The sequence below is a fragment of the Rhinoderma darwinii genome, chromosome 6 (genome assembly GCF_050947455.1).
Source record: "Rhinoderma darwinii isolate aRhiDar2 chromosome 6, aRhiDar2.hap1, whole genome shotgun sequence".
NCBI lineage: Eukaryota > Metazoa > Chordata > Amphibia > Anura > Rhinodermatidae > Rhinoderma > Rhinoderma darwinii.
The window spans coordinates 142,195,316-142,217,324 of record NC_134692.1 but is presented as its reverse complement, the minus strand read 5'-3'; the positions used below and the strand labels follow the sequence as shown (position 1 = coordinate 142,217,324).

Below are 22,009 nucleotides of genomic sequence, written 5' to 3'. Positions count from 1 at the left end.
AGGGAACAGTATTATAGTAGTTATATTCTTGTATATAGGGGGCAGTATTATAGTAGTTATATTCTTGTATATAGGAGGCAGTATTATAGTAGTTATATTCTTGTATATAGGGCAGTATTATAGTAGTTATATTCTTGTATATAGGGGGTAGTATTATAGTAGTTATATTCTTGTATATAGGAGCAGTATTAGGGCGGGTTCACACATAGCGGAATTTCACTTAAATTCCGCTGCGGACACTCCGCAGCGTTAATCCGCAGCGGAGCCGTTTCTCCATTGACTTTCACTTTAATTTAGCAGTGTTCGTTTACACGATGCGTACAATTCCGCTGCGGAGCATAGGCTGCGGAGCGGAATTTGGTGTCCGCAGCATGCTCTGTCTGTTGCGGAGCAGTGGCGGACTGGTTGCGGACTCATGGCGGAATTTCTCCATTGACTTCAATGGAGAGTCAAAATTCCGCAATGAAGTCCGCAGATCTTATGTGTGCTGCGGAGCGTATTGTTTTTACTACCATGACATTTCTTCATTCTGGCTGGACCGATGTATTTCTAGGTCTACAGCCAGACTGAGGAAGTCAATGGGGCTCCCGTAATGACGGGAGCGTTGCTAGGAGACGTCTGTAAATAGTCACTGTCCAGGGTGCTGAAAGAGTTACGCGATCAGCAGTAACTGTTTCTGCACCCGGGACAGTGACTACCGATCTCAATATACATGTATCTGTAAAAAAAAATATAAGTTCATACTTACCGAGAACTCCCTGCGTCTGTCTCCAGTCCAGCCTCCCAGGATGACGTTTCAGTGTAAGTGACGGCTGCAGCCAATCACAGGCCAAGCACAGGCTGCAGCGGTCACATGGACTGGAGCGTCATCCAGGGAGGTCGGGCCGGATGCCGAAAGAGGGACGCGTCACCAAGACAACGGGCGGTAAGTATGAAATTCTTTGACTTTCACTAGGGAAAGTGCTGTCCCTTCTCTCTATCCTGCACTGAATAGGGAGAAGAGAAGCACTTTTCCTGCAGTCCGCAGCGGCCAGTCCGCATCAATTTTCTGCACATTTTGTGCAGATCCGCTGCAGAATCTGCAACGCAGATTCTGTGCGGCATTGATGCGGACAGTTGCGGAGGAATTCCGCCATGTGTGGTCATGCCCTTATAGTAGTTATATTCTTGTATATAGGAGCAGTATTATAGTAGTTATATTCTTGTATATAGGGGGCAGTATTATAGTAGTTATATTCGTGTATATGAGGGGCAGTATTATAGTAGTTATATTCTTGTATATAGGAAGCAGTATTATATTAGTTATATTCTTGTATACAGGGGGCAGTATTATAGTAGTTATATTCTTGTATATAGGGGGCAGTATTATATTAGTTATATTCGTGTATATGAGGGTCAGTATTATAGTAGTTATATTCTTGTATATAGAGGCAGTATTATAGTAGTTATATTCTTGTATATAGAGGCAGTATTATAGTAGTTATATTCTTGTATATAGGGGCAGTATTATAGTAGTTATATTCTTGTATATAGGGGCAGTATTATAGTAGTTATATTCTTGTATATAGGAGCAGTATTATAGTAGTTATATTCTTGTATATAGGGGAAGTATTATAGTAGTTATATTCTTGTATATAGGGGCAGTATTATAGTAGTTATATTCTTGTATATAGGGGCAGTATTATAGTAGTTATATTCTTGTATATAGGGGCAGTATTATAGTAGTTATATTCTTGTATATAGGAGGTAGTATTATAGTAGTTATATTCTTGTATATAGGAGGTAGTATTATAGTAGTTATATTCTTGTATATAGGAGGTAGTATTATAGTAGTTATATTCTTGCACATAGGGGGCAGTATTATAGTTGTTATATTCGTGTACACAGGGGGCAGTATTATAGTAGTTATATTCTTGTATATAGGAGCAGTATTATAGTAGTTATAGTCTTGTATATAGGAGCAGTATTATAGTAGTTATATTCTTGTATATAGGAGCAGTATTATAGTAGTTATATTCTTGTATATAGGGGAAGTATTATAGTAGTTATATTCTTGTATATAGGGGCAGTATTATAGTAGTTATATTCTTGTATATAGGAGCAGTATTATAGTAGTTATATTCTTGTATATAGGGGCAGTATTATAGTAGTTATATTCTTGTATATAGGGGCAGTATTATAGTAGTTATATTCTTGTATATAGGGGGCAGTATTATAGTAGTTATATTCTTGTATATAGAGGCAGTATTATAGTAGTTATATTCTTGTATATAGGAGGTAGTATTATAGTAGTTATACTCTTGTATATAGGCGCAGTATTATAGTAGTTATATTCTTGTATATAGGAGGCAGTATTATAGTAGTTATAATCTTGTATATAGGGGGCAGTATTATAGTAGTTATATTCTTGTATATAGGGGCAGTATTATAGTAGTTATATTCTTGTATATAGGTGGCAGTATTATAGTAGTTATATTCTTGTATATAGGGGCAGTATTATAGTATTACATAGTTACATAGTTAGTACGGCTGAAAAAAGACACATGTCCATCAAGTTCAACCAAGGGAAGGGAAAAGGGAAGGAAAAATTTCTACACATAGGAGCTAATATTTTTTTGTTCTAGGAAATTATCTAACCCTTTTTTAAAGCCATCTACTGTCCCTGCTGTACACAGGGGGCAGTATTATAGTAGTTATATTCTTGTATATAGGAGCAGTATTATAGTAGTTATAGTCTTGTATATAGGAGCAGTATTATAGTAGTTATATTCTTGTATATAGGAGCAGTATTATAGTAGTTATATTCTTGTATATAGGGGAAGTATTATAGTAGTTATATTCTTGTATATAGGGGCAGTATTATAGTAGTTATATTCTTGTATATAGGAGCAGTATTATAGTAGTTATATTCTTGTATATAGGGGCAGTATTATAGTAGTTATATTCTTGTATATAGGGGCAGTATTATAGTAGTTATATTCTTGTATATAGGGGGCAGTATTATAGTAGTTATATTCTTGTATATAGAGGCAGTATTATAGTAGTTATATTCGTGTACACAGGGGGCAGTATTATAGTTGTTATATTCGTGTACACAGGGGGCAGTATTATAGTAGTTATATTCTTGTATATAGGGGGCAGTATTATAGTAGTTATAGTCTTGTATATAGGAGCAGTATTATAGTAGTTATATTCTCGTATATAGGAGGCAGTATTATAGTAGTTATATTCTTGTATATAGGGGCAGTATTATAGTAGTTATATTCTTGCACATAGGGGGCAGTATTATAGTTGTTATATTCGTGTACACAGGGGGCAGTATTATAGTAGTTATATTCTTGTATATAGGAGCAGTATTAGGCTGGGTTTACACGACCACTTTAACGTCCGTAATCGACGGACGTATTTCGGGCGGAAGTCCCGGACCGAACTCCGTGGAACTACTGTCCCGTACTGAAAACATGATTACAGTACGGGACAGTTGTCCTGCAGAGAGGCAGGGACTCTTAGCATCGTACATAACTATGATGCTAGGAGCCCGGCTCCCTGCACTGAGTTCGGTCCGGGACTTCCGCCCGAAATACGTCCGTCGATTACGGACGTTAAAGTGGTCGTGTGAACCCAGCCTTATAGTAGTTATATTCTTGTATATAGGGGGCATTATTATAGTAGTTATATTCTTCTATATAGGAGCAGTATTATAGTAGTTATATTCTTGTATATAGGGGGCAGTATTATAGTAGTTATATTCTTGTATATAGGAGCAGTATTATAGTAGTTATATTCTTGTATATAGGGGCAATATTGTAGTAGTTATATTCTTGTATATAGGGAGCAGTATTATAGTAGTTATATTCTTGTATATAGGAGCAGTATTATAGTAGTTATATTCTTGTATATAGGGGCAATATTGTAGTAGTTATATTCTTGTATATAGGGGGCAGTATTATAGTAGTTCTATTCTTGTATATAGGGGGCAGTATTATAGTAGTTATATTCTTGTATATAGGAGCAGTATTATAGTAGTTATATTCTTGTATATAGGGGCAATATTGTAGTAGTTATATTCTTGTATATAGGGGGCAGTATTATAGTAGTTCTATTCTTGTATATTGGGACAGTATTATAGTAGTTATATTCTTGTGTATATAGGGGCAGTATTATAGTAGTTATATTCTTGTATATAGGAGCAGTATTATAGTAGTTATATTCTTGTATATAGGGGAAGTATTATAGTAGTTATATTCTTGTATATAGGGGCAGTATTATAGTAGTTATATTCTTGTATATAGGAGGTAGTATTATAGTAGTTATATTCTTGTATATAGGGGCAGTATTATAGTAGTTATATTCTTGCACATAGGGGGCAGTATTATAGTTGTTATATTCGTGTACACAGGGGGCAGTATTATAGTAGTTATATTCTTGTATATAGGGGGCAGTATTATAGTAGTTATAGTCTTGTATATAGGAGCAGTATTATAGTAGTTATTTTCTCGTATATAGGAGGCAGTATTATAGTAGTTATATTCTTGTATATAGGGGCAGTATTATAGTAGTTATATTCTTGCACATAGGGGGCAGTATTATAGTTGTTATATTCGTGTACACAGGGGGCAGTATTATAGTAGTTATATTCTTGAATATAGGGGGCAGTATTATAGTAGTTATATTCTTGTATATAGGGGTCAGTATTATAGTTGTTATATTCGTGTTCACAGGGGGCAGTATTATAGTAGTTATATTCTTGTATATAGGAGCAGTATTATAGTAGTTATATTCTTGTATATAGGGGGCAGTATTATAGTAGTTATATTCTTGTATATAGGGGCAGTATTATAGTAGTTATATTCTTGCACATAGGGGGCAGTATTATAGTTGTTATATTCGCGTACACAGGGGGGCAGTATTATAGTAGTTATATTCTTGTATATAGAGGCAGTATTATAGTAGTTAGATTCTTGTATATAGGGGCAGTATTATAGTAGTTATATTCTTGTATATAGGGGCAGTATTATAGTAGTTATATTCTTGTATAGAGAGGCCGTATTATAGTAGTTATATTCTTGTATATAGGGGCAGTATTATAGTAGTTATATTCTTGTATATAGAGGCAGTATTATAGTAGTTATATTCTTGTATATAGGGGGCAGTATTATAGTAGTTATATTCTTGTATATAGGGGGCAGTATTATAGTAGTTATATTCTTGTATATAGGGGGCAGTATTATAGTAGTTATATTCTTGTATACAGGGGGCAGTATTATACCGTAGTAGTTATATTCTTGTATATAGGGACAGTATTATAGTAGTTATATTCTTGTATATAGAGGCAGTATTATAATAGTTATATTCTTGTATATAGAGGCAGTATTATAATAGTTATATTCTTGTATATAGGGGGCAGTATTATAGTAGTTATATTCTTGTATATAGGGGCAGTATTATAGTAGTTATATTCTTGTATATAGGGGCAGTATTATAGTAATTATATTCTTGTATATAGGGGCAGTATTATAGTAGTTATATTCTTGTATATAAGGGTAGTATAATAGTAGTTATATTCTTGTATATAGGGGCAGTATTATAGTAGTTATATTCTTGTATATAGGAGCAGTATTATAGTAGTTATATTCTTGTATATAGGGGCAGTATTATAGTAGTTATATTCTTGTATATAGGGGCAGTATTATAGTAGTTATATTCTTGTATATAAGGGTAGTATAATAGTAGTTATATTCTTGTATATAGGGGCAGTATTATAGTAATTATATTCTTGTATATAGGGGCAGTATTATAGTAGTTATATTCTTGTATATAAGGGTAGTATAATAGTAGTTATATTCTTGTATATAGGGGCAGTATTATAGTAGTTATATTCTTGTATATAGGAGCAGTATTATAGTAGTTATATTCTTGTATATAGGGGCAGTATTATAGTAGTTATATTCTTGTATATAGGGGCAGTATTATAGTAGTTATATTCTTGTATATAGGGGCAGTATTATAGTAGTTATATTCTTGTATATAGGAGCAGTATTATAGTAGTTATATTCTTGTATATAGGGGCAGTATTATAGTAGTTATATTCTTGTATATAGGGTGCAGTATTATAGTAGTTATATTCTTGTATATAGGGGGCAGTATTATAGTAGTTATATTCTTGTATATAGGGGGCAGTATTATAGTAGTTATATTCTTGTATATAGGGGCAGTATTATAGTAGTTATATTCTTGTATATAGGGGTAGTATTATAGTTGTTATATTCGTGTACACAGGGGCAGTATTATAGTAATTATATTCTTGTATATAGGGGCAGTATTATAGTAGTTATATTCTTGTATATAAGGGTAGTATAATAGTAGTTATATTCTTGTATATAGAGGCAGTATTATAGTAGTTATATTCTTGTATATAGGAGCAGTATTATAGTAGTTATATTCTTGTATATAGGGGCAGTATTATAGTAGTTATATTCTTGTATATAGGGGCAGTATTATAGTAGTTATATTCTTGTATATAGGGGCAGTATTATAGTAGTTATATTCTTGTATATAGGAGCAGTATTATAGTAGTTATATTCTTGTATATAGGGGCAGTATTATAGTAGTTATATTCTTGTATATAGGGTGCAGTATTATAGTAGTTATATTCTTGTATATAGGGGGCAGTATTATAGTAGTTATATTCTTGTATATAGGGGGCAGTATTATAGTAGTTATATTCTTGTATATAGGGGCAGTATTATAGTAGTTATATTCTTGTATATAGGGGTAGTATTATAGTTGTTATATTCGTGTACACAGGGGGGCAGTATTATAGTAGTTATATTCTTGTATATAGAGGCAGTATTATAGTAGTTATATTCTTGTATATAGAGGCAGTGTTATAGTAGTTATATTCTTGTATATAGGGGCAGTATTATAGTAGTTATATTCTTGTATATAGAGGCAGTATTATAGTAGTTATATTCTTGTATATAGGGGCAGTATTGCAGTAGTTATATTCTTGTATATAGGGGCAGTATTATAGTAGTTATATTCTTGTATATAGGGGCAGTATTATAGTAGTTATATTCTTGTATATAGGGGCAGTATTATAGTAGTTATATTCTTGTATATAGAGGCAGTATTATAGTAGTTATATTCTTGTACATAGGGGGCAGTATTATAGTAGTTATATTCTTGTATATAGAGGCAGTATTATAGTAGTTATATTCTTGTATATAGGGGCAGTATTATAGTAGTTATATTCTTGTATATAGGGGCAGTATTATAGTAGTTATATGATTGTATATAGGGGGCAGTATTATAGTAGTTATATTCTTGCACATAGGGGGCAGTATTATAGTTGTTATATTCGTGTACACAGGGGGGCAATATTATAGTAGTTATATTCTTGTATATAGAGGCAGTATTATAGTAGTTATATTCTTGTATATAGGGGCAGTATTATAGTAGTTATATTCTTGTATATAGAGGCAGTATTATAGTAGTTATATTCTTGTATATAGGAGGCAGTATTATAGTAGTTATATTCTTGTATATAGGAGCAGTATTATAGTAGTTATATTCTTGTATATAGGAGCAGTATTATAGTAGTTATATTCTGGTATATAGGGAGCAGTATTATAGTAGTTATATTCTTGTATATAGGGGGCAGCATTATAGTAGTTATATTCGTGTATATAGGAGCAGTATTATAGTAGTTATATTCTTGTATATAGGGGCAGTATTATAGTAGTTATATTCTTGTATATAGGGGCAGTATTATAGTAGTTATATTCTTGTATATAGAGGCAGTATTATAGTAGTTATATTCTTGTACATAGGGGGCAGTATTATAGTAGTTATATTCTTGTATATAGAGGCAGTATTATAGTAGTTATATTCTTGTATATAGGGGCAGTATTATAGTAGTTATATTCTTGTATATAGGGGCAGTATTATAGTAGTTATATGATTGTATATAGGGGGCAGTATTATAGTAGTTATATTCTTGCACATAGGGGGCAGTATTATAGTTGTTATATTCGTGTACACAGGGGGGCAATATTATAGTAGTTATATTCTTGTATATAGAGGCAGTATTATAGTAGTTATATTCTTGTATATAGGGGCAGTATTATAGTAGTTATATTCTTGTATATAGGAGCAGTATTATAGTAGTTATATTCTTGTATATAGGGGCAGTATTATAGTAGTTATATTCCTGTATATAGGAGCAGTATTATAGTAGTTATATTCTTGTATATAGGAGGCAGTATTATAGTAGTTATATTCTTGTATATAGGAGCAGTATTATAGTAGTTATATTCTTGTATATAGAGGCAGTATTATAGTAGTTATATTCTTGTATATAGGGGCAGTATTATAGTAGTTATATTCTTGTATATAGGGGCAGTATTATAGTAGTTATATTCTTGTATATAGGAGCAGTATTATAGTAGTTATATTCTTGTATATAGAGGCAGTATTATAGTAGTTATATTCTTGTATATAGGGGCAGTATTACAGTAGTTATATTCTTGTATATAGGGGCAGTATTATAGTAGTTATATTCTTGTATATAGGGGCAGTATTATAGTAGTTATATTCCTGTATATAGGAGCAGTATTATAGTAGTTATATTCTTGTATATAGGGGCAGTATTATAGTAGTTATATTCTTGTATATAGGGGCAGTATTATAGTAGTTATATTCTTGTATATAGGAGCAGTATTATAGTAGTTATATTCTTGTATATAGGGGCAGTATTATAGTAGTTATATTCTTGTATATAGGGTGCAGTATTATAGTAGTTATATTCTTGTATATAGGGGGCAGTATTATAGTAGTTATATTCTTGTATATAGGGGGCAGTATTATAGTAGTTATATTCTTGTATATAGGGGCAGTATTATACTAGTTATATTCTTGCACATAGGGGGCAGTATTATAGTTGTTATATTCGTGTACACAGGGGGGCAGTATTATAGTAGTTATATTCTTGTATATAGGGGACAGTATTATAGTAGTTATATTCTTGTATATAGGGAGCAGTATTATAGTAGTTATATTCTTGTATATAGGAGCAGTATTATAGTAGTTATATTCTTGTATATAGTAGCAGTATTATAGTAGTTATATTCTTGTATATAGGAGCAGTATTATAGTAGTTATATTCTTGTATATAGGGGCAGTATTATAGTAGTTATATTCTTGTATATAGGAGCAGTATTATAGTAGTTATATTCTTGTATATAGGGGGCAGTATTATAGTAGTTATATTCTTGTATATAGGGGGCAGTATTATAGTAGTTATATTCTTGTATATAGGGGCAGTATTATAGTAGTTATATTCTTGCACATAGGGGGCAGTATTATAGTTGTTATATTCGTGTACACAGGGGGGCAGTATTATAGTAGTTATATTCTTGTATATAGGGGACAGTATTATAGTAGTTATATTCTTGTATATAGGGAGCAGTATTATAGTAGTTATATTCTTGTATATAGGAGCAGTATTATAGTAGTTATATTCTTGTATATAGTAGCAGTATTATAGTAGTTATATTCTTGTATATAGGAGCAGTATTATAGTAGTTATATTCTTGTATATAGGGGCAGTATTATAGTAGTTATATTCTTGTATATAGGGGCAGTATTATAGTAGTTATATTCTTGTATATAGGAGCAGTATTATAGTAGTTATATTCTTGCACATAGGGGGCAGTATTATAGTTGTTATATTCGTGTACACAGGGGGGCAGTATTATAGTAGTTATATTCTTATATATAGGAGGCAGTATTATAGTGGTTATATTCTTGTATATAGGGAGCAGTATTATAGTAGTTATATTCTTGTATATAGTAGCAGTATTATAGTAGTTATATTCTTGTATATAGGAGCAGTATTATAGTAGTTATATTCTTGTATATAGGGGCAGTATTATAGTAGTTATATTCTTGTATATAGGGGCAGTATTATAGTAGTTATATTCTTGTATATAGGAGCAGTATTATAGTAGTTATATTCTTGCACATAGGGGGCAGTATTATAGTTGTTATATTCGTGTACACAGGGGGGCAGTATTATAGTAGTTATATTCTTATATATAGGAGGCAGTATTATAGTGGTTATATTCTTGTATATAGGGAGCAGTATTATAGTAGTTATATTCTTGTATATAGTAGCAGTATTATAGTAGTTATATTCTTGTATATAGGAGCAGTATTACAGTAGTTATATTCTTGTATATAGGGGCAGTATTATAGTAGTTATATTCTTGCATATAGTAGCAGTATTATAGTAGTTATATTCTTGTATATAGGGGGCAGTATTATAGTTGTTATATTCGTGTACACAGGGGGGCAGTATTATAGTAGTTATATTCTTGTATATAGGGAGCAGTATTATAGTAGTTATATTCTTGTATATAGGGGCAGTATTATAGTAGTTATATTCTTGTATATAGGGGGCAGTATTATAGTAGTTATATTCTTGTATATAGGGGGGCAGTATTATAGTAGTTATATTCTTGTATATAGAGGCAGTGTTATAGTAGTTATATTCTTGTATATAGGGGCAGTATTATAGTAGTTATATTCTGGTATATAGAGGCAGTATTATAGTAGTTATATTCTTGTATATAGGGGCAGTATTGCAGTAGTTATATTCTTGTATATAGGGGCAGTATTATAGTAGTTATATTCTTGTATATAGGGGCAGTATTATAGTAGTTATATTCTTGTATATAGGGGCAGTATTATAGTAGTTATATTCTTGTATATAGAGGCAGTATTATAGTAGTTATATTCTTGTACATAGGGGGCAGTATTATAGTAGTTATATTCTTGTATATAGAGGCAGTATTATAGTAGTTATATTCTTGTATATAGGGGCAGTATTATAGTAGTTATATTCTTGGATATAGGGGCAGTATTATAGTAGTTATATGATTGTATATAGGGGGCAGTATTATAGTAGTTATATTCTTGCACATAGGGGGCAGTATTATAGTTGTTATATTCGTGTACACAGGGGGGCAATATTATAGTAGTTATATTCTTGTATATAGAGGCAGTATTATAGTAGTTATATTCTTGTATATAGGGGCAGTATTATAGTAGTTATATTCTTGTATATAGGAGCAGTATTATAGTAGTTATATTCTTGTATATAGGGGCAGTATTATAGTAGTTATATTCCTGTATATAGGAGCAGTATTATAGTAGTTATATTCTTGTATATAGGAGGCAGTATTATAGTAGTTATATTCTTGTATATAGGAGCAGTATTATAGTAGTTATATTCTTGTATATAGAGGCAGTATTATAGTAGTTATATTCTTGTATATAGGAGCAGTATTATAGTAGTTATATTCTTGTATATAGGGGCAGTATTACAGTAGTTATATTCTTGTATATAGGGGCAGTATTATAGTAGTTATATTCTTGTATATAGGGGCAGTATTATAGTAGTTATATTCCTGTATATAGGAGCAGTATTATACTAGTTATATTCTTGCACATAGGGGGCAGTATTATAGTTGTTATATTCGTGTACACAGGGGGGCAGTATTATAGTAGTTATATTCTTGTATATAGGGGACAGTATTATAGTAGTTATATTCTTGTATATAGGGAGCAGTATTATAGTAGTTATATTCTTGTATATAGGAGCAGTATTATAGTAGTTATATTCTTGTATATAGTAGCAGTATTATAGTAGTTATATTCTTGTATATAGGAGCAGTATTATAGTAGTTATATTCTTGTATATAGGGGCAGTATTATAGTAGTTATATTCTTGTATATAGGAGCAGTATTATAGTAGTTATATTCTTGTATATAGGGGGCAGTATTATAGTAGTTATATTCTTGTATATAGGGGGCAGTATTATAGTAGTTATATTCTTGTATATAGGGGGCAGTATTATAGTTGTTATATTCGTGTACACAGGGGGGCAGTATTATAGTAGTTATATTCTTGTATATAGGGGACAGTATTATAGTAGTTATATTCTTGTATATAGGGAGCAGTATTATAGTAGTTATATTCTTGTATATAGGAGCAGTATTATAGTAGTTATATTCTTGTATATAGTAGCAGTATTATAGTAGTTATATTCTTGTATATAGGAGCAGTATTATAGTAGTTATATTCTTGCACATAGGGGGCAGTATTATAGTTGTTATATTCGTGTACACAGGGGGGCAGTATTATAGTAGTTATATTCTTATATATAGGAGGCAGTATTATAGTGGTTATATTCTTGTATATAGGGGCAGTATTATAGTAGTTATATTCTTGTATATAGGGGCAGTATTATAGTAGTTATATTCTTGTATATAGGAGCAGTATTATAGTAGTTATATTCTTGCACATAGGGGGCAGTATTATAGTTGTTATATTCGTGTACACAGGGGGGCAGTATTATAGTAGTTATATTCTTATATATAGGAGGCAGTATTATAGTGGTTATATTCTTGTATATAGGGAGCAGTATTATAGTAGTTATATTCTTGTATATAGTAGCAGTATTATAGTAGTTATATTCTTGTATATAGTAGCAGTATTATAGTAGTTATATTCTTGTATATAGGAGCAGTATTACAGTAGTTATATTCTTGTATATAGGGGCAGTATTATAGTAGTTATATTCTTGCATATAGTAGCAGTATTAGGGCGGGTTCACACATGGCGGAATTGCACTTAAATTCCGCTGCGGACACTCCGCAGCGTTAATCCGCAGCGGAGCCGTTTCTACATTGACTTTCACTTTAATTTAGCAGTGTTCGTTTACACGATGCGTACAATTCCGCTGCGGAGCATAGGCTGCGGAGCGGAATTTGGTGTCCGCAGCATGCTCTGTCTGTTGCGGAGCAGTGGCGGACTCATGGCGGAATTTCTCCATTGACTTCAATGGAGATTCAAGGTTCCGCAATGAAGTCCGCAGCTGTCATGCACATGTCATGTGTGCTGCGGATGCGTCTTGCTTTTTTTACTTGACATTTCTTCATTCTGGCTGGACCTATGTATTTCTAGGTCTACAGCCAGACTGAGGAAGTCAATGGGGCTCCCGTAATGACGGGAGCGTTGCTAGGAGACGTCAGTAAATAGTCACTGTCCAGGGTGCTGAAAGAGTTAAGCGATCGGCAGTAACTGTTTCTGCACCCGGGACAGTGACTACCGATCCCAATATACATGTATCTGTAAAAAAAAATGAAGTTCGTACTTACCGAGAACTCCCTGTTTCTGTCTCCAGTCCGGCCTCCCAGGATGACGTTTCAGTGTAAGTGACGGCTGCAGCCAATCACAGGCCAAGCACAGGCTGCAGCGGTCACATGGACTGGCGCGTCATCCAGGGAGGTCGGGATGGATGCCGAAGGAGGGACGCGTCATAAAGACAACGGGCGGTAAGTATGAATTTCTTTTACTTTCACTAGGGAAAGTGCTGTCCCTTCTCTCTATCCTGCACTGATAGGGAGAAGGGAAGCACTTTTCCCGCAGTCCGCAGCAGCTAGTCCGCATCAATTTTCTGCACATTTTGTGCAGATCCGCAGCCGTAATCCGCAACCCGGATTAGGTGCGGCATTGATGCGGACAGTTGCGGAGGAATTCCGCCATGTGTGGTCATGCCCTTATAGTAGTTATATTCTTGTATATAGGGGGCAGTATTATAGTAGTTATATTCTTGTATATAGGGAGCAGTATTATAGTAGTTATATTCTTGTATATAGGGGCAGTATTATAGTAGTTATATTCTTGTATATAGGGGGCAGTATTATAGTAGTTATATTCTTGTATATAGGGGGGCAGTATTATAGTAGTTATATTCTTGTATATAGAGGCAGTGTTATAGTAGTTATATTCTTGTATATAGGGGCAGTATTATAGTAGTTATATTCTTGTATATAGAGGCAGTATTATAGTAGTTATATTCTTGTATATAGGGGCAGTATTGCAGTAGTTATATTCTTGTATATAGGGGCAGTATTATAGTAGTTATATTCTTGTATATAGGGGCAGTATTATAGTAGTTATATTCTTGTATATAGGGGCAGTATTATAGTAGTTATATTCTTGTATATAGAGGCAGTATTATAGTAGTTATATTCTTGTACATAGGGGGCAGTATTATAGTAGTTATATTCTTGTATATAGAGGCAGTATTATAGTAGTTATATTCTTGTATATAGGGGCAGTATTATAGTAGTTATATTCTTTTATATAGGGGCAGTATTATAGTAGTTATATGATTGTATATAGGGGGCAGTATTATAGTAGTTATATTCTTGCACATAGGGGGCAGTATTATAGTTGTTATATTCGTGTACACAGGGGGGCAATATTATAGTAGTTATATTCTTGTATATAGAGGCAGTATTATAGTAGTTATATTCTTGTATATAGGGGCAGTATTATAGTAGTTATATTCTTGTATATAGAGGCAGTATTATAGTAGTTATATTCTTGTATATAGGAGGCAGTATTATAGTAGTTATATTCTTGTATATAGGAGCAGTATTATAGTAGTTATATTCTTGTATATAGGAGCAGTATTATAGTAATTATATTCTGGTATATAGGGAGCAGTATTATAGTAGTTATATTCTTGTATATAGGGGGCAGCATTATAGTAGTTATATTCGTGTATATAGGAGCAGTATTATAGTAGTTATATTCTTGTATATAGGGGCAGTATTATAGTAGTTATATTCTTGTATATAGGGGCAGTATTATAGTAGTTATATTCTTGTATATAGAGGCAGTATTATAGTAGTTATATTCTTGTACATAGGGGGCAGTATTATAGTAGTTATATTCTTGTATATAGAGGCAGTATTATAGTAGTTATATTCTTGTATATAGGGGCAGTATTATAGTAGTTATATTCTTGTATATAGGGGCAGTATTATAGTAGTTATATGATTGTATATAGGGGGCAGTATTATAGTAGTTATATTCTTGCACATAGGGGGCAGTATTATAGTTGTTATATTCGTGTACACAGGGGGGCAATATTATAGTAGTTATATTCTTGTATATAGAGGCAGTATTATAGTAGTTATATTCTTGTATATAGGGGCAGTATTATAGTAGTTATATTCTTGTATATAGGAGCAGTATTATAGTAGTTATATTCTTGTATATAGGGGCAGTATTATAGTAGTTATATTCCTGTATATAGGAGCAGTATTATAGTAGTTATATTCTTGTATATAGGGGCAGTATTACAGTAGTTATATTCTTGTATATAGGGGCAGTATTATAGTAGTTATATTCTTGTATATAGGGGCAGTATTATAGTAGTTATATTCCTGTATATAGGAGCAGTATTATAGTAGTTATATTCTTGTATATAGGGGCAGTATTATAGTAGTTATATTCTTGTATATAGGGGCAGTATTATAGTAGTTATATTCTTGTATATAGGAGCAGTATTATAGTAGTTATATTCTTGTATATAGGGGCAGTATTATAGTAGTTATATTCTTGTATATAGGGTGCAGTATTATAGTAGTTATATTCTTGTATATAGGGGGCAGTATTATAGTAGTTATATTCTTGTATATAGGGGGCAGTATTATAGTAGTTATATTCTTGTATATAGGGGCAGTATTATACTAGTTATATTCTTGCACATAGGGGGCAGTATTATAGTTGTTATATTCGTGTACACAGGGGGGCAGTATTATAGTAGTTATATTCTTGTATATAGGGGACAGTATTATAGTAGTTATATTCTTGTATATAGGGAGCAGTATTATAGTAGTTATATTCTTGTATATAGGAGCAGTATTATAGTAGTTATATTCTTGTATATAGTAGCAGTATTATAGTAGTTATATTCTTGTATATAGGAGCAGTATTATAGTAGTTATATTCTTGTATATAGGGGCAGTATTATAGTAGTTATATTCTTGTATATAGGAGCAGTATTATAGTAGTTATATTCTTGTATATAGGGGGCAGTATTATAGTAGTTATATTCTTGTATATAGGGGGCAGTATTATAGTAGTTATATTCTTGTATATAGGGGCAGTATTATAGTAGTTATATTCTTGCACATAGGGGGCAGTATTATAGTTGTTATATTCGTGTACACAGGGGGGCAGTATTATAGTAGTTATATTCTTGTATATAGGGGACAGTATTATAGTAGTTATATTCTTGTATATAGGGAGCAGTATTATAGTAGTTATATTCTTGTATATAGGAGCAGTATTATAGTAGTTATATTCTTGTATATAGTAGCAGTATTATAGTAGTTATATTCTTGTATATAGGAGCAGTATTATAGTAGTTATATTCTTGCACATAGGGGGCAGTATTATAGTTGTTATATTCGTGTACACAGGGGGGCAGTATTATAGTAGTTATATTCTTATATATAGGAGGCAGTATTATAGTGGTTATATTCTTGTATATAGGGGCAGTATTATAGTAGTTATATTCTTGTATATAGGGGCAGTATTATAGTAGTTATATTCTTGTATATAGGAGCAGTATTATAGTAGTTATATTCTTGCACATAGGGGGCAGTATTATAGTTGTTATATTCGTGTACACAGGGGGGCAGTATTATAGTAGTTATATTCTTATATATAGGAGGCAGTATTATAGTGGTTATATTCTTGTATATAGGGAGCAGTATTATAGTAGTTATATTCTTGTATATAGTAGCAGTATTATAGTAGTTATATTCTTTTATATAGGAGCAGTATTATAGTAGTTATATTCTTGTATATAGGGGCAGTATTATAGTAGTTATATTCTTGTATATAGGGGCAGTATTATAGTAGTTATATTCTTGTATATAGGAGCAGTATTATAGTAGTTATATTCTTGCACATAGGGGGCAGTATTATAGTTGTTATATTCGTGTACACAGGGGGGCAGTATTATAGTAGTTATATTCTTATATATAGGAGGCAGTATTAGGGCATGACCACACATGGCGGAATTCCTCCGCAACTGTCCGCATCAATGCCGCACCTAATCCGGGTTGCGGATTACGGCTGCGGATCTGCACAAAATGTGCAGAAAATTGATGCGGACTAGCTGCTGCGGACTGCGGGAAAAGTGCTTCCCTTCTCCCTATCAGTGCAGGATAGAGAGAAGGGACAGCACTTTCCCTAGTGAAAGTAAAAGAATTTCATACTTACCGCCCGTTGTCTTTATGACGCGTCCCTCCTTCGGCATCCAGCCCGACCTCCCTGGATGACGCGCCAGTCCATGTGACCGCTGCAGCCTGTGCTTGGCCTGTGATTGGCTGCAGCCGTCACTTACACTGAAACGTCATCCTGGGAGGCCGGACTGGAGACAGAAACAGGGAGTTCTCGGTAAGTACGAACTTCATTTTTTTTTACAGATACATGTATATTGGGATCGGTAGTCACTGTCCCGGGTGCAGAAACAGTTACTGCCGATCGCTTAACTCTTTCAGCACCCTGGACAGTGACTATTTACTGACGTCTCCTAGCAACGCTCCCGTCATTACGGGAGCCACATTGACTTCCTCAGTCTGGCTGTAGACCTAGAAATACATAGGTCCAGCCAGAATGAAGAAATGTCAAGTGAAAAAAGCAAGACGCATCCGCAGCACACATGACATGTGCATGACAGCTGCGGACTTCATTGCGGAACTTTGAATCTCCATTGAAGTCAATGGAGAAATTCCGCCATGAGTCCGCCACTGCTCCGCAACAGACAGAGCATGCTGCGGACACCAAATTCCGCTCCGCAGCCTATGCTCCGCAGCGGAATTGTACGCATCGTGTAAACGAACACTGCTAAATTAAAGTGAAAGTCAATGGAGAAACGGCTCCGCTGCGGATTAACGCTGCGGAGTGTCCGCAGCGGAATTTAAGTGAAATTCCGCCATGTGTGAACCCGCCCTTATAGTGGTTATATTCTTGTATATAGGGAGCAGTATTATAGTAGTTATATTCTTGTATATAGTAGCAGTATTATAGTAGTTATATTCTTGTATATAGGAGCAGTATTACAGTAGTTATATTCTTGTATATAGGGGCAGTATTATAGTAGTTATATTCTTGCATATAGTAGCAGTATTATAGTAGTTATATTCTTGTATATAGGGGGCAGTATTATAGTAGTTATATTCTTGTATATAGGGGCAGTATTATAGTAGTTATATTCGTGTACACAGGGGGGCAGTATTATAGTAGTTATATTCTTGTATATAGGGAGCAGTATTATAGTAGTTATATTCTTGTATATAGGGGCAGTATTATAGTAGTTATATTCTTGTATATAGGGGGCAGTATTATAGTAGTTATATTCTTGTATATAGGGGGGCAGTATTATAGTAGTTATATTCTTGTATATAGGGAGCAGTATTATAGTAGTTATATTCTTGTATATAGGGGGCAGTATTATAGTAGTTATATTCCTGTATATAGGGGCAGTATTAGGGCATGACCACACATGGCGGAATTCCTCCGCAACTGTCCGCATCAATGCCGCACAGAATCTGCGTTGCAGATTCTGCAGCGGATCTGCACAAAATGTGCAGAAAATTGATGCGGACTGGCCGCTGCGGACTGCAGGAAAAGTGCTTCTCTTCTCCCTATTCAGTGCAGGATAGAGAGAAGGGACAGCACTTTCCCTAGTGAAAGTCAAAGAAATTCATACTTACCGCCCGTTGTCTTGGTGACGCGTCCCTCTTTCGGCATCCAGCCCGACCTCCCTGGATGACGCGCCAGTCCATGTGACCGCTGCAGCCTGTGCTTGGCCTGTGATTGGCTGCAGCCGTCACTTACACTGAAACGTCATCCTGGGAGGCCGGACTGGAGACAGACGCAGGGAGTTCTCGGTAAGTATGAACTTATATTTTTTTTTTACAGATACATGTATATTGAGATCGGTAGTCACTGTCCCGGGTGCAGAAACAGTTACTGCCGATCGCGTAACTCTTTCAGCACCCTGGACAGTGACTATTTACAGACGTCTCCTAGCAACGCTCCCGTCATTACGGGAGCCCCATTGACTTCCTCAGTCTGGCTGTAGACCTAGAAATACATAGGTCCAGCCAGAATGAAGAAATGTCATGGTAGTAAAAACAATACGCTCCGCAGCACACATAAGATCTGCGGACTTCATTGCGGAATTTTGACTCTCCATTGAAGTCAATGGAGAAATTCCGCCATGAGTCCGCAACCAGTCCGCCACTGCTCCGCAACAGACAGAGCATGCTGCGGACACCAAATTCCGCTCCGCAGCCTATGCTCCGCAGCGGAATTGTACGCATCGTGTAAACGAACACTGCTAAATTAAAGTGAAAGTCAATGGAGAAACGGCTCCGCTGCGGATTAACGCTGCGGAGTGTCCGCAGCGGAATTTAAGTGAAATTCCGCCATGTGTGAACCCGCCCTTATAGTAGTTATATTCTTGTATATAGGGGGCAGTATTATAGTAGTTATATTCTTGTATATAGGGGGCAGTATTATAGTAGTTATATTCTTGTATATAGGGGGGCAGTATTATAGTAGTTATATTCTTGTATATAGGGGGGCAGTATTATAGTAGTTATATTCTTGTATATAGGGGGCAGTATTATAGTAGTTATATTCTCGTATATAGGAGGCAGTATTATAGTAGTTATATTCTTGTATATAGGAGCAGTATTATAGTAGTTATATTCTTGTACATAGGGGGCAGTATTATAGTAGATATATTCTTGTATATAGGAGGCAGTATTATAGTAGTTATATTCTTGTATATAGGAGCAGTATTATAGTAGTTATATTCTTGTATATAGGAGCAGTATTATAGTAGTTATATTCTTGTATATAGGGGGCAGTATTATAGTAGTTATATTCTTGTATATAGGGGGCAGTATTATAGTAGTTATATTCCTGTATATAGGGGGCAGTATTATAGTAGTTATATTCTTGTATATAGGGGGGCAGTATTATAGTAGTTATATTCTTGTATATAGGGGCAGTATTATAGTAGTTATATTCTTGTATATAGGGGGCAGTATTATAGTAGTCATATTCTTGCACATAGGGGGCAGTATTATAGTAGTTATATTCTTGTATATAGGAGCAGTATTATAGTAGTTATATTCTTGTATATAGGGGGCAGTATTATAGTAGTTATATTCTTGTATATAGGGCGCAGTATTATAGTAGTTATATTCTTGTATATAGGGGGCAGTATTATAGTAGTTATATTCTTGTATATAGGGGCAGTATTATAGTAGTTATATTCTTGTATATAGGGGGCAGTATTATAGTAGTTATATTCTTGTATATAGAGGGCAGTATTATAGTAGTTATATTCTTGTATATAGGGGCAGTATTATAGTAGTTATATTCTTGTATATATGGGACAGTATTATAGTAGTTATATTCTTGCACATAGGGGGCAGTATTATAGTTGTTATATTCGTGTACATAGGGGGCAGTATGTACCAAAGTTTAGCACACAGTTTAATTTTGTTTTATACCTATAAAACTTCCAGCATACTTTGGGTTAAAACAGTGGGAAAATACGTGTTTTTACATAAACAATAAATAATAATTGTAAGAGTGCAGAATTTTCCCTTCAGGACGTCCCCTGGGCCTTGAGCATAAATGAGTTGTTTCATGTCACTGATGACATCGGATCTTGTTTCTCGGGATGTGTATAACACGAGTATCGCCCGCAGCCGTATCCTCCACCCGCTGTCACTGATTTACAAGCTGACAATATACTATTTTAATGGCACCTGAATCTTCTTTCCTTGTCCTATAAATCATTTAGAGTTTTGGAAAGCTCCTCTTGTTTTTCTTCGTTAGTTGGCGGTGACTGACGTCTGATGCGGAGTCCAGGGGAACGATTTTCCGAGCTCTGTCTCTTCGCAGACAATCCCTTTTATAAGGGCCTCATTTATTCAAATGGTAAACCGGACCTTGTTGCCCATAGCAACCAATCAGATCTCAGCTTTCATGTCATATACTGCTCTGGAAAAATAAAAGCTGCATTTTGATTGGTTACTGTAGGCAACAGGGCTAGTTTCTCCTTTAGACAGTCAGGCCAAAGCAGTGTGTCACCATCTTCAAGATCATTGTTGCAGTCAGTGAATGAAAACCTTTATTGTATATTCAGAGGCTGAAAACTTGTCCTGACCTTTTAATAATTGAAGTCATAATGATGGACTGAAAACGTAATGGAAACCAATGCAGAGTGATGTTAATTTATCATCCTAGTGTGTACTCGGCGCTAGTAAAATGAAATGGTCGTTCTGATTGGTTGCCATGGGTAACAAGTCCCAGTAGAAACGTGTTCTGTATAGTTAACATCCGTGTCATCTTCCGGGTCTGATAATCCATTGTACATCTCCGTTTTCTTTTCTATATGATGTAACCCTCCCATGTCACAATAATCCTGTCCCACAGAACGCGCTCTCCCCCCCAATGAATTGTCCGCCATAATATAGATTAAGATCGGCGCACGTCAAAGACGGCGACTTTGAAAGGAAATTTGGATCAACTATGGTTCATAATAATGCAGCCCGGGGCGATGCGCTCAAACCATGTGTTTCCTATGGACCATGAGTAAAATATATATTTAAAGAGCGCTTCCCCTTTAATGAGAATTAGAACGGAAACAGTAAAGCCCCTTTAGGCGTCCTCTTTTATCAAGTTTCTTATAGTCTTTTCTAAGGCTATGTTCACACGCGTAACAAAAAACTGCTGTAAAATATGGAGCTGATTTCAGGGGAAAACGCCTCTGATTTTCAGCCGTTTTTTATGCATCAGGCGTTGTTTGCTGCGTTTTTTACGGCCGTTTTTGGAGCTGTTTTTCTATTGAACCAAATGAAAAACGGCTCAAGAAGTGACATGCACTTCTTTTTACGAGACTTTTTTTCAAACGGTCGCGTAAAAAAACGCCCCGTCGGAACGGAACACAGTTTTTCCCATTGCAGTCAATGGGTAGATGTTTGGAGGTGTTCAGCCTCCGTATTTTTAGCAGTTTTTCGTGGTGTTTACGACCCAAAAAACGGCTGA

General features: G+C 34.4%; 1 protein-coding gene across 1 annotated transcript in view; it reads left to right on the top strand.

The window, feature by feature from the left end:
- The window catches only part of LOC142656537 (nmrA-like family domain-containing protein 1), a 396,968-nt gene that overhangs the window by 146,375 nt on the left and 228,584 nt on the right, over positions 1–22,009 (top strand). The window lies entirely within an intron of this gene.